Here is a 13772-nt window from a genome sequence, read left to right on the forward strand (position 1 = left end):
ATTTAAAGACTGCATGGATGAACTACAAAAATTGTTCATCCCAGTTTGGCAAAAGAATAAATCAGGGAAGGTAGTACATCCGTGGATAACAAGGGAAATCAGGGATAGTATCAAAGCGAAGGATGATGCGTACAAATTAGCCAGAAAAAGCAGCATACCGGAGGACTGGGAGAAATTAGGAAACCAGCAGAGGAGGACAAAGGGCTTAATTAGGAAAGGAAAAATAGATTATGAAAGAAAATTGGCAGGGAACATAAAAACTGACTGCAAAAGTTTTTATAGATATGTGAAAAGAAAGAGATTAGTTAAAACAAATGTAGGTCCCTTGCAGTCTGAAACAGGTGAGTTGATCATGGGGAACAAGGATATGGCGGACCAATTGAATAACTACTTTGGTTCCGTCTTCACTAGGGAAGACATAAATAATTTGCCGGAAATAGCAGGGGACCGCGGGTCAAAGGAGTTGGAGGAATTGAGTGAAATCCAGGTTAGCCGGGAAGTGGTGTTGAGTAAATTGAATGGATTAAAGGCCGATAAATCCCCAGGGCCAGATAGGCTGCATCCCAGAGTACTTAAGGAAGTAGCTCCAGAAATAGTGGATGCATTAGTAATAATCTTTCAAAACTCTTTAGATTCTGGAGTATTGTATTGTATTGTATATCTTTATTGTTATTTCCTGAGTATTCACATACCCAGAGGAAACAAAAAAACGTTGCTCAACCAGTGTCCATTCAGTGTGCAGTAAAAATAAATAGAAATAAAAATACATGTATCATGAACAAATTTAACACTCTACTAAACATTCAACAGGCGTTCCGATCGGCAGCGGCACAACAGTGGCTCTGCTGCAGTGTGTCCAGGTTGGTGGTTGGTGCGCGATACTTGGCAGGGGGCAAAGTCCATTTAGCAGTCTTATAGACTGTGGGAAGAAGCTGAGGAGCATCCTGCTGGTTTTGCAGCTAATGCTCCTGTACCTCTTCCCAGATGGCAGGATGGAGAAAATGTCATGCGATGGGTGGTAGGGGTCTTTGATGATGGAAATGGCCCTGCTGATACATCTCTTCCTGTATATTCCTGTAGCTCCTGAGGATTGGTGGGTAGCAAATGTAACCCCACTTTTTAAGAAGGGAGGGAGAGAGAAAACGGGGAATTACAGACCAGTTAGTCTAACATCGGTAGTGGGGAAACTGCTAGAGTCAGTTATTAAAGATGGGATAGCAGCACATTTGGAAAGTGGTGAAATCATTGGACAAAGTAAGCATGGATTTACGAAGGGTAAATCATGTCTGACGAATCTTATAGAATTTTTTGAGGATGTAACTAGTAGCGTGGATAGGGGAGAACCAGTGGATGTGGTGTAACTGGACTTCCAGAAGGCTTTTGCCAAGGTCCCACATAAGAGATTAGTATACAAACTTAAAGCACATGGCATTGGGGGTTCAGTATTGATGTGGATCGAGAACTGGCTGGCAAACAGGAAGCAAAGAGTAGGAGTAAACGGATCCTTTTCACAATGGCAGGCAGTGACTAGTGGGGTACCGCAAGGCTCAGTGCTGGGACCCCAGCTATTTACAATATATATTAATGATCTGGATGGGGGAATTGAAGGCAATATCTCCAAGTGTGCGGATGACACTAAGCTGGGGGGCAGTGTTAGCTGTGAGGAGGATGCTAGGAGACTGCAAGGTGACTTGGATAGGCTGGGTGAGTGGGCAAATGTTTGGCAGATGCAGTATAATGTGGATAAATGTGAGGTTATCCATTTTGGTGGCAAAAAACGGGAAAGCAGACTATTATCTAAATGGTGGCCGATTGGGAAAGGGGGAGATGCAGCGAGACCAGGGTGTCATGGTACACCAGTCATTGAAGGTAGGCATGCAGGTGCAGCAGACAGTAAAGAAAGCGAATGGTATGTTAGCTTTCATTGCAAAAGGATTTGAGTATAGGAGCAGGGAGGTTCTACTGCAGTTGTACAGGGTCTTGGTGAGACCACACCTGGAGTACTGCGTACAATTTTGGTCTCCTAATCTGAGGAAGGACATTATTGCCATAGAGGGAGTGCAGAGAAGGTTCACCACTGATTCCTGGGATGTCAGGACTGTCTTATGAAGAAAGACTGGATAGACTTGGTTTATACTCTCTAGAATTTAGGAGATTGAGAGGGGATCTTATAGAAACTTACACAATTCTTAAGGGGTTGGGCAGGCTAGATGCAGGAAGATTGTTCCCGATGTTGGGGAAGTCCAGGACAAGGGATCACAGCTTAAGGATAGGGGGGAAATCCTTTAAAACCGAGATGAGAAGAACTTTTTTCACACAGAGAGTGGTGAATCTCTGGAACTCTCTGCCACAGAGGGTTGTTGAGGCCAGTTCATTGGCTATATTTAAGAGGGAGTTAGATGTGGCCCTTGTGGCTAAGGGGATCAGGGGGTATGGAGAGAAGGCAGGTACGGGATACTGAGTTGGATGATCAGCCATGATCATATTGAATGGCGGTGCAGGCTCGAAGGGCCGAATGGCCTACTCCTGCACCTAATTTCTATGTTTCTAAAACCGGCCTCGACTAAAAACAGGTCGCCGTTTGGTCGAAGCCAGTGGAGTGGGGTCGCTATTTACTTACACGCAATCGAAGGCCATCTCCTTCAGTTACCGGCCATTTTGATTGGCTCATTTGAGTTTTCAGGACCTAGAAGGACCAACTGGTAGATAAAATGCCCGTTAACTATATTAAACGTTTTAAAACTGTCTCCACTCCTTCTCCCCCCTTTTCTCTCTCCCCTTCCCCTCCCCTCCTCCCCCTTCTCTCACCCCCCTTTCTATCTCCCCTTATCTCTCCCCTTCTGCGCCCCCGCCACCCCCCCGCCTCGCACTCTCTAAAGGAATTGCGGTGCTCTGTGGCAGCCGTTTACTTTCTTCATCACACAGACAGTGCTCCTCCACTCTCCATGGCCCCTTCGCGATGTGTTTTTGTGTGTGCGATATGTAGCTCACGCTTCACTCGATCCAGCTCGAGGCTTTCCAGGCGAGTGACCAAAACCTCCGGCGGCATCATGGAATCTTTGGGTCATGGGCAAGGTCACCAGAGGTTTCCATTCAGGTTTCCTTCGTGAGACAGGGGTATTCGGAGAATCGGAGGGCACCAGCTTGGGGGAGTAAGGGATGGGAGGTCGCCAGCTTGGGGTAGTAAGGGATGGTAGGTCGCCAGCTTGAGGGAGTAAGGAGAATCAGAGGTCACCAGTTTGGGGGATGGGAGGTAGCCAGCTTGAGAGAGTAAGGGATGGGAGGTAGTCAGCTTGGGGGAGGTAAGCTTGTTGTTCTGCACATCGATCGGGAGGCGATGACATCGCCCATTCACACGCAGCCGCCAGAGCAAACAGTGTACATACAATGATGACAAACGCAATAAATGCAATATCCAGTGCAGAACAGTGCAAGATTGTGTTGCAGAAAGCTCGAGGTAGCACGGATGTGAGGGGCCGAAGGGCCCGTCTCTGGGTAGGGCGACCACCGACGCTGTCAGTGTGGAGTTTGCTCGCTTCCCCCTCCATGGTGCAGATGCGGGTCGGGGGTAGGGTAGACGAGCTCAGTCTTCCAAGCCTCAATCCAAGCTCAGCCTTCCTCCGGCGCATCCTAGCCCCGACGGGCCGAGTGCCGCTGCTTTCCTCCCAGGACAACAACTGAGGGGGAAAACACAGAAGAAACCACTTCCAACCCCCCAAATCCCTCAGGGAATGCCCCTGTCCTGTCTTTGAAATCAAACTGTCACAATTGTGCATGATCAGTCAACACTATCCTTTTGTTTAAACAAAAATTAGACCAAATAGGACACGTTGTGTCCCACACCCTCAATGCACGGTTGCGGCATCACACACACACAGGGGGTGAGAGACAACGGGGGAGAGACAAGAGGTAGGGGGAGGAGGGAGGAGAGGTAGCGTGGAGAGAGGAGGGGAGGGGGGAGAGGTGGTGCGAAGCTTGGGAGAGTAGGAGGGAGGAGAGGAGATGGGGGCGAGAGAAGATGGTAAAGATGAGGGGGAGAGGAAGAGGGGGAGAGAGAGGAAGAGGAGGAAAGGGGAGAGGAGAGGAGGGGGAGGAGGAGAGGAGGGAGGGGGAGGGGAGGTGGGTGAGGAGGAGGGTAGTGGGGAGCAGCGGGCAGAGGGGCAGTAGGGGGCATCGGGTGTCAACCAAACAACTGCGAGTTGGGTGGGGGGGAGGTGTGACGTCACTCGCAGTACGTGGAACGCAGCGCAGGTCATGCGCGGAAGACCCATTGTGACGTCATCAGCGAGACCATCTCTTTATTTTCAAACTTTCATCAGATTTGTAAACATTTTCATAAATAACTAGAAATAAAACATGCATTTTTCAGATAAGGTTGTTTTGGACTCCAGGAGGAAAATCTCTAATGGAATATGTAAAAAGTTTACCGTCAGCGCATTGTTTTTTCAAGAAGATTCGAGGCAGGTTCGATTTTATAATTTAAAAATAAATTGGATTGGTATATGGATGGAAAAGGAATGGAGGGTTATGGTCTGAGTGCAGGTAGATGGGACTAGGGGAACATAAGTGTTCGTCACGGACTTGAAGGGCCGAGATGGCCTGTTTCCGTGCTGTGATTGTTATATGGTTATAAGATGTGAGTACACACAAACATCACACACACAAATAAATACACATCCAAGATTAGAATTTTATAATTATAGAAATATAGACGAAAGCTTATCAAGGTTAAGTTGGAATTTATTGTCACATGCACCAATTAAGGTACAGTGATATTTGAGTTACCGTACAGCAATATTAAGTAAAAAGCAACAAGCCACATAAAATAAAATCTAACATAAACATCCACCACAGCGGAATCCACATTCCTCCCTGTGATGGAAGGTAATAAAGTTCAATCATCTTCCCCTTTTATTCACCCATGGTCGGGGCTGTTGAACCCTCCCCAGTCGCCGCTCACTGCAACACACTACATAAAAGCCCCTTTAAACTTCCATGATCCAAAGACATCCTCATGAAGAAGGCCTATGCAGCCAGAAGACGCGAAAGCATTGCGGGAGTTTGCGATATTTCTTAGAAGTAGCCAGAACCCACCAATGCGAGGCTGGCCGAATTTGGACCTGTGGCAGCATTCTGGCGTTCCGGTGACCCGGCTTCGAGACTGAGAAGGTGCTCCGGCGAGGGCGGCCCGGCACGGGGCTGAGATGGCGCTCCGGTGGCTGAGGCGGCGTTCCGGCAGTGGCGACCTGAATCCGGGGCTTGGCCGCGGGCCAGTGGACGACATCATCGGGAGCTCGCAGGTCACAGGCTGGTCCCTGTTTTCCGGAGCTCCCGTGGCAACAGCTGCGTCCGCTGGACTGGAGGGCGGGAGCTTTGACCAGCCCGGTCCGCGGAGCTGAACCAGACCCGTTCGCGGAGCTCGGTTGAGCCGCAGGACTGAGTACCATCGCCCGGTGGGGTAACAACATATCGCCTCAGCGCAGAGGGAGAATGAGGAGGGAAGAGACAGTAACTTTAAGACTTTTGCCTCCCATCACAGTGAGGAGGTGCCTGGTGAACTCACTGTGGTGGATGTTAATTTGTGTTTATTGTGTGTTTTGTTGTTTATTATTATATGTATGGCTGCAGGCAACGACATTTCGTTCAGACTGAAAGGTTTGAATGACAAATAAAGGATCTAATCTAATCTAATCTAAATAATCTAAGTGTGGAAGAAATGAGTACCCTCTTAGACCACATGCAAGAAATGAATGTTGTTATCATAGAAAAGGAAGTACGGTTCATGTCAAATTTACGCTATGGGAGTATTCAAGATCCTAAACCAATCGCAACTGTCAAAGGTTCTAACTTTACTAAAACAAAAGGAAGATCAGGGCCTAAGGGAAGTAGTTTTGAATCCGCTGTAAATACCTGCAGAAACGAAAGGCCAAAAGAAAGAAGCTACATCTACTGTTAAGCCAAGTTGGGTCTGCTTGTCATCCAGCGAGAAGGCAGAGGAATGACAAAGAGATGGCCCACGAGGGAAGGGAAGGGGGGGGGCTGTCGACGACTGGTCAGCATGGACCTTGCATCCCATCCCAAGAATGGACACCACATTCTTGACAGGGCCAAGGAGAGCTTGTAATAGGAACACTTCTCCATCCGTTTCTCATCACAGATGGCTGACCTGCTGAGTTCTACCGGCACTTTGGTGGGGAATGGACAGGTGACGTGTCGGGTCTGGACCCTTCTTTGGACTGATGGAGTCGGGGAGAAAGCTGAAAAAAGAGATGGGGTTGCGACAGACTCCAGGACTTGATTAGGAGAAGGGAGTTTCCTTAATTTGGAGAATTCAATGTTCATGTCATTGGGTTGTCAGCTACGAGATTCTGTTCCTCCAGTTTGCGTGTCACCTCACTCTGGCAATGTAGGAGGCCCAGAACAGAAAGTTCAGTGTGGGAGTGGGAAGGGGAGTTAAAATGGTTGGCAACCGGGAGATCCAGGTGGCCTTGGAGGACCGAGTGCAAGTACAGGGTGAAATACACGCCTAGTCCTGATAGAATAGACATTAGACAAGAGACAACATGTGCAGGAGTAGGCCAAGCGGCCCTTCAAACCAGCACCACCATTCAATGTGATCATGGCTGATCATCCACAATCAGTACCCTGTTCCTGCCTTCTCACCATATCCCCTGACTCTGCTATCTTTAAGACCCCTATCTAGCTCTCGCTAGAAAGTATCCAGAGAACCGGCCTCCACCACCAGCAGGTGCACACCGGCGACAGTCCCTTCCCCAGCCCGGCGTGTGCAGAGCTCACAACTCACTTTGTTCAAAAGTGTTTCCTCATCTCCGTTCTAAATGGCTTACCCTTTATTCTTAAACTGTGGCCCATCATTCTGGACTCCCCTAACATCGGGAACATGTTTCCTGCCTCTAGCGTGTCCAAACACTTAATAATCCTATATGTTTCAAAAAGATGCCCTCTCATCCTTCTAAACCCCAGAGTGTAAAAGCCCAACCGCTCCATTCTCTCAGCATATGACAGTCCGGCCATCCCGGGAATTAACCTGGTGAACCTTTAGAGACCAAAACTGCACACAATACTCCAGGTGTGGTCTCACCAGGGTCCTGTACAACTGCAGATGGACTTCTTTGCTCCTATACTCAACTGCTCTTGTTGTGAAGACCAATATGCCATTTGCTTTCTTCTCTGCCTGCTGTACCTGCATGCTTACTTTTAGTCACTGATGAACAAGGACCCCCAGATCCCATTGTACTTCCGCTTTTCCCAACTTTCGATCAAAGATCTTATAGCAGAGCAAGATGGCTGACTCCTACGCAAAACACGCAGTATGGTCATAGGCAGATTCATGGGCGATTATAGGGCCCATTTTAGCAACCAGCCTCCACCATCTTGCTTCTGGCCAAAGATCAGATCTTTGCTTCCGCGTCCGCTCCCGTATCTTCGCTTTGGTCTTTGACTTGGGCGGGGAGAGGGGGGTGCGCGGCACGGCAGCGGGGGCAGGGGGCAGAGGGGGGGGGGGGGGTGCGCGGCCCGGGGCAGCGGGGAGGCCCGAGGCCTAGGCGGGGAGGAGGGGTGCGCGGGCCGAGGCAGCGGGGAGAGAGGAGGGGAGTAGTGCAAGTGGGGTAGTGATGCCGCAGGAGGGTTGGGTAGGGCTGGGGGAGGGAGAGAGCAAAGATCTTATAGCGGAGCTCCGCTATAAGATCTTTGGGAGAGAGAGGTGGGGTAGGGGCTGGGGTGCAGAGAGCATGGGGAGAGATGTGAGGTTGGGGGCTGGTGGGTTAAGGGACTACAGCATAGGAGGGGGTGGGGAGACATTGTAGTGTGGGGGGAGGTGAGGGAGTGCCGGGGTCATGTTTGAGTAAGGGTGGGGGAGACAGCCTACCTGGGGGCAGCGACAGCGGCCGGGTCTCTGGCACAAAGACCGGTCCTGTTGCTCAGAAGGGTAAGGAAAAGAAGAGGAGGGCAATTCTAATAGGGGACTCTATAGTCAGGGGGTCGGATAGGCGATTCTGTGGACGCAGACAGGAGACCCGGATGGTAGTGTGCCTCCCTGGTGCCTGGGTCAGGGATGTGTCTGAACATGTCCAAGAAATCCTGAAATGGGAGGGAGAGGAGCCTGAGGTTGTGGTACATATAGGTACCATCGACATAGGTAAAAAAAGAGAAGAGGTCCTGAAAGAAGAATTTAGGGAGTTAGGTAGAGAGTTAAGGAGAAGGACTGCAAAGGTAACAATCTCAGGGTTACTGCCTGTGCCACGCGACAGTGAGAGTAGGAATGGAGTGAGGTGGAGAATAAATGAGTGGATGAGGGACTGGTGCAGTGGGTATGGATTCAAGTTTCTGGATCATTGGGACCTCTTTTGGGGAAGGTGCGACCTGTACAGAAAGGACGGGTTGCACTTGAACTCGGGGGGGACCAATATCCTGGCGGGGAGATTTGCAAAGGCTACTGGGGAGACTAAACTAGTATGGTTGGGAGGAGGGACTCAAATTGGGAAAGTTAGCAGTCAGTGTGTGATGCAGGAGGCAGAGAATGGTAGCACTCTGACCCAAAATGTAGGGGAGAAGGAAGAAAAAGAAAATAAACAGACAATAAGAGATTACGACTGCTTTGGGGCCACCTCCTGCACCTACACACAACTGACTGACTTCATCCACTTCACCACCAACTTCCATCCGGCACTCCAATACACCTGGACCATTTCCGACACTTCCCTACCATTCCTTGACCTCACCATCTGCATCGCAGGGGACAGACTCCTGACCGACATACATTACAAACCCACTGACTCATATGGCTATCTGGACTACACATCTTCCCACCCTTCCCCCTGTAAAGACTCCATCCCCTACTCCCAATCCCTCCGCCTACGCCACATCTGTTCCCAGGATGAGACTTCCACACCAGGGCATCGGAAATGTCCTCGTTCTTCAGGGAACGGGGATTCCCCTCCGCCACCATAGATGAAGCTCACAACAGGGCCTTATCCATACCCCGTAACACTGCTCTCTCTCCCCATACCCGCACTTGCAACAAGGGCAGAATCCCTCTGGTTCTCACCTTTCACCCCACCAGCCGGCAAATACAACACATAATCCTCCGCCATTTCCGCCACCTCCAACATGACCCCACCACTCGCCACATTTTCCCATCTCCCCCCATGTCTGCCTTCCGCAAAGACCGCTCCCTCCATAACTCCCTTGTCAATTCTTCCCTTCCCTCCCGTACCACCCCCTCCCCGAACACTTTCCGTTGCAACCACAAGAAATGCAACACCTGTCCCTTCACCTCCCCTCGACTCCATTCAAGGACCCAAGCAATCGTTCCAGGTGCGACAAAGGTTCACCTGCATCTCCTCCAACCTCATCTACTGCATCCGCTGCTCTAGGTGTCAGCTGATTTACATCGGGGAGACTAAGCGTAGGTTGGGCGATCGTTTCGCCGAACACCTCCGCTCAGTCCGCAATAACCAACCTGACCACCCGGTGGCTCAGCACTTGAACTCCCCCTCCCATTCCCAATCCGACCTCTCTGTCCTGGGTCTCCTCCATTGCCAGAGTGAGCAACAGCGGAAATTGGAGGAACAGCACCTCATATTCCGCCTGGGGACCTTGCGTCCGGATGGCATTAACATTGAATTCTCCCAATTTTGCTAGCCCTTGCTGTCTCCTCCCCTTCCTTAACCCTCTAGCTGTCTCCTCCCACCCTCCCATCCGCCCGCCCTCGGGCTCCTCCTCCACCCCTTTTCCTTCCTTCTCCCCCCCCACCCCCCATCAGTCTGAAGAAGGGCTTTGGCCCGAAACGTCGCCTATTTCCTTCGCTCCATAGATGCTGCTGCACCCGCTGAGTTTCTCCAGCAATTATGTGTATCTTCGATCTTACAGCATCTGCAGTTCCTTCTTGAACAGAGAATAAGAGAGGGTGGTTTCTAAAATGTGTATATTTTAATGCTAGGAGCATTGTAAGAAAGGTGAATGAACTTAGAGCCTGGATTGACACCTGGAAGTATGGTGTTGTGGCGATCAGTGAAACATGGTTGCAGGAGGGCTGTGATTGGAAACTAAATATTTCAGGTTTTCGTTGCTTCAGGTGTGATAGCATTGGAGGGGCAAGAGGTGGAGGTGTTGCATTGCTTATCAGGGAAGATATTAAGAATTGAGAATTGAGAATAATATTGAGAATTAAGGGACAGAAGTTTAGGGACAGAATTAACATGAGGGGGAACTTCTTTACTCAGAGAGTGGTGGCTGTGTGGAATGAGCTTCCAGTGAAGGTGGTGGAGGCAGGTACGTTTTTATCATTTAAAAATAAATTGGATAGTTATATGGACGGGAAAGGAACGGAGGGTTATGGTCTGTGTATGGGACTAGGGGAGAATACGTGTTCGGCACGGACTAGAAGGGTCGAGATGGCCTGTTTCCGTGCTGTAATTGTTATATGGTTATATGGTTATATGCACGAAAAATGCTTTCTTGCTTTTCAACCACTTATTATTGCTGCGAATCAATGTTCTTCTATCTAACCCAAATCAAGACGCCCTTAAGGTCACAAATGATGGATACCCATCTAGAAGATCAGCTGAAACTGCGTACCTCCATGTTACAACCAAATATTCAAATGCTTTCCCACAAAAAGCAGTCACAACAAAGTCATTAAAAGGTTAGTTAACTTTAGAATTAACATTTTTTTTCATTTTCTTGAAGTTAGTACATATTAGTTAGATTTTTACAAAATAAAGTACATTTTGGACTATATCTAATTGAAGTTTCATGGATGCGGCCTTATTAGATTACAGCTAACTTAGTGCGGCATTCCAACATGAAAAGGTTCCCCACCCCTGGGCTAACATCTATAATTCCCTGTTTTCTCTCTCCCAACATTTCTTAAAAAGTGGCATAACATTAGTTACCCTCCAATCCACAGGAACTGATCCTGAATCTATAGAACATTGGAAAATTATCACCAATGCATCCAAGATTTCTAGAGCCACTTCCTTAAGTACCCTGGGATGCAGACCATCAGGCTCTGGGGATTTATCAGCCTTCAGTGACATCAGTCTACCCAACACCATTTTCTGCCTAATGTGGATTTCCTTCAGTTCCTCCGGCACCCTAGATCCTCTGGCTACTGGTACATCAGGAAGATTGTTTGTGTCCTCCTTAGTGAAGACGGATCCAAAGTACCTGTTCAACTCATCTGGCATTTCCTTGTTCCCCATAATAAATTCACCTTTTTTCAGTCTTCAAGAGTCCAACTTTGGTCTTAACTAATGTTTTCCCTTCACAAACATAAAGAAGGAACAGCAGATGCTGGTTTACAAAGAGAGACACAATCTCCTGGAGTAACTTGCACGTCTGGAGAGCATGGACAGGCAACATTCTAGGTCAGGACCCTTCTTCAGACTGCTTGGTGTGGGGGGTGGAGAAAGTTGGAAAGGAGAGGTGGGAGTGGTTGCCTTAGATTCCCTTCCCTCTACAGATGCGGCCTGACCCACTGTGTTCCTCCACCGCTTTAGAGGGAATGGACAGACGACGTTTTGAGTCAGGACCCTTCTTCAGACTGAGTGGAGAGGGTGGGGGGGAGGAAGCTGGAAAAGAGAGATGGGGGCTGGACAAAGCCTGGCAAGTGATAGGTGAACACAAATGCTGGAGTAACTCAGCGGGACAGGCAGCATCTCTAGAGAGAAGGAATGGGTGACGTTTCAGGTTGAGACCCTTCTTCAGAAGTGATAGGTGGATATAGGTGAGGGAGACACAAGAAACTGCAGATTCTGGAATCTTGCATAGAGCACAATTTAGTTAGATGCACAGAATCACTTGCCCAGACTGGGGGAATCGAGGACCAGAGGACATGGGTTCAAGGTGAAGGGGAAAAGATTTAAAAGGAAACTGAGGGGTAACTTTTTCACACAGAGGGTGGTGGGAGTATGGAACAAACTGCCAGAGGAGGTGGTTGAGGCTGAGACTAACCCAAGAAACAGTTAGACAGTTACATGGATAGGACAAGTTTGGACAGATATGGACCAAACACAGGCAGGTGGGACTAGTGTAGCTGGGACATGTTGGTCGGTGTGGGCAAGTTGGGCCGAAGGGCCTGTTTCCACATTGTATCACTCTATGACTAACACAATGTGCTGTAGTGCTGGAGAACATGGAAACTCAGCGGGTCAGGCAGCATCTGTGGAGAACATGGATAGGTGACATTCACAGAGTGCTGGAGTAACTCAGCAGGACAGGCAGCATCTCTGGAGACAAGGAATGGGTGACGTTTCGTGTTCACACTGAAGATGGGTCTCGATCCTGAAATGTTACCCATTCCTTCCAGCATTTTGTGTCTACCTAAACTGTGCCTATCTATCCACGTGGCGGTGTGCCAGCAGGCTGGAGGAGCGGGCAAAGGCCTTGCTGCAGAGAGGGTAGATGAAAGGGCGCTGGCCGGTGTGGACTCGTCAGTGGTCCAGCAAGTGGTCAAGGTGGGTGAAACCCTTGCCACACTCAGCGCACACAAAGGGTCTCTCTCCGGTGTGTATCCGCTGGTGCTCCCGCAGCCCCCATGCTCTCTTGTCACAGTGGGAGCAGCTGCTCGCCGACGTGGGTCCGCCGGTGCTGCCGCAACCCCCGTGAGCTGTCAAACTCCTCACCGCAGTACGGGCAGTCGTAGGGCTGGTCACTGGTGTGGACGCGCTGGTGAGACAGGGTGTGGGAGGCCATGGCAAAGCGCTCTGCACACACCGGGCTGGGGAAGGGACTGTCGACGGTGTGCACCCGCTGGTGGGACAGCAGATAGGTGGAGCAGGTGAAGCCCTTGCCGCACTGGGTGCAGGTGTAGGGGCGCTCGCCAGTGTGGGTGCGCTGGTGCTGCAGCAGGTGACTGGAGCTGGGTGAAGCCCTTGCCGCACTGGGCGCAGGTGTAGGGACGCTCACCGGTGTGGGTGCGCTGGTGCACCAGCAGGGTGCTGGAGTGGGTGAAGCCCTTGCCGCACTGGGCGCAGGTGTAGGGACGCTCGCCGGTGTGGGTGCGCTGGTGCTTCATCAGGTGACTGGAGCTGGTGAAGCCCTTGCCGCACTGGGCACAGGTGTAGGGGCGCTCACCGGTGTGGGTGCGCTGGTGCTCCAGCAGGCTTCTGGAGTGGGTGTAGTCCTTGCCGCACTGGATGCAGGTGTAGGGCCGCTCCCCTGTGTGGGTGCGCTGGTGCTCCAGCAGGCCGCTGGAGCTGATGAAGCCCTTGCCGCACTGGGCGCAGGTGTAGGGGCGCTCGCCGGTGTGGGTGCGCTGGTGCTCCAGCAGGTTGCTGTACTTGGCGAAGCCCTTGCCGCAGTCGCTGCAGGTGTAGGGCCGCTCCCCAGTGTGCAGGCACCTGTGCATCTTCAGGCCCGCGCGCAACTTGAAGCCTTTGCCGCAGTCGGGGCAGGTGAAGGGCCGCTCACTGCTGTGCACCCGCTGGTGCTCACACAGCACCGACATCTGGGTAAAGCTCTTGCCGCAGGTGGAGCAGCCATAGGGCCTCTCGCCCGTGTGCATCCGTCGGTGGGTCTCCAGGCCCATCGCTGAAGGGCCTCTCGCTGGAGTGCACGCGGTTGTGCCGCAGCAGGCTGCTGGAGCTGGTGAAGCTCTTGCCGCACTCCAAGCAGTTGAAGGGGCGTTCTCCCGTGTGCACCCGCCGATGGATCTCCAGCTTGCTCGGGCTCCGCCAGGCCTTGCCACACACGTCGCACTCATAACGCTTCTCCTTGTTGTGCCCCGTCATGTGGTCCTCCATCGAAGC

At 50.8% G+C, this 13772-nt stretch overlaps 1 pseudogene; it reads right to left on the minus strand.

The window, feature by feature from the left end:
• Positions 1–12165: 12165 nt before the first annotated feature.
• On the minus strand, positions 12166–13552 carry LOC129694726 (zinc finger protein 239-like; annotated as a pseudogene).
• Between the last annotated feature and the right edge of the window lie 220 nt (positions 13553–13772).

The sequence above is a fragment of the Leucoraja erinacea genome, unplaced genomic scaffold (genome assembly GCF_028641065.1).
Source record: "Leucoraja erinacea ecotype New England unplaced genomic scaffold, Leri_hhj_1 Leri_777S, whole genome shotgun sequence".
NCBI lineage: Eukaryota > Metazoa > Chordata > Chondrichthyes > Rajiformes > Rajidae > Leucoraja > Leucoraja erinaceus.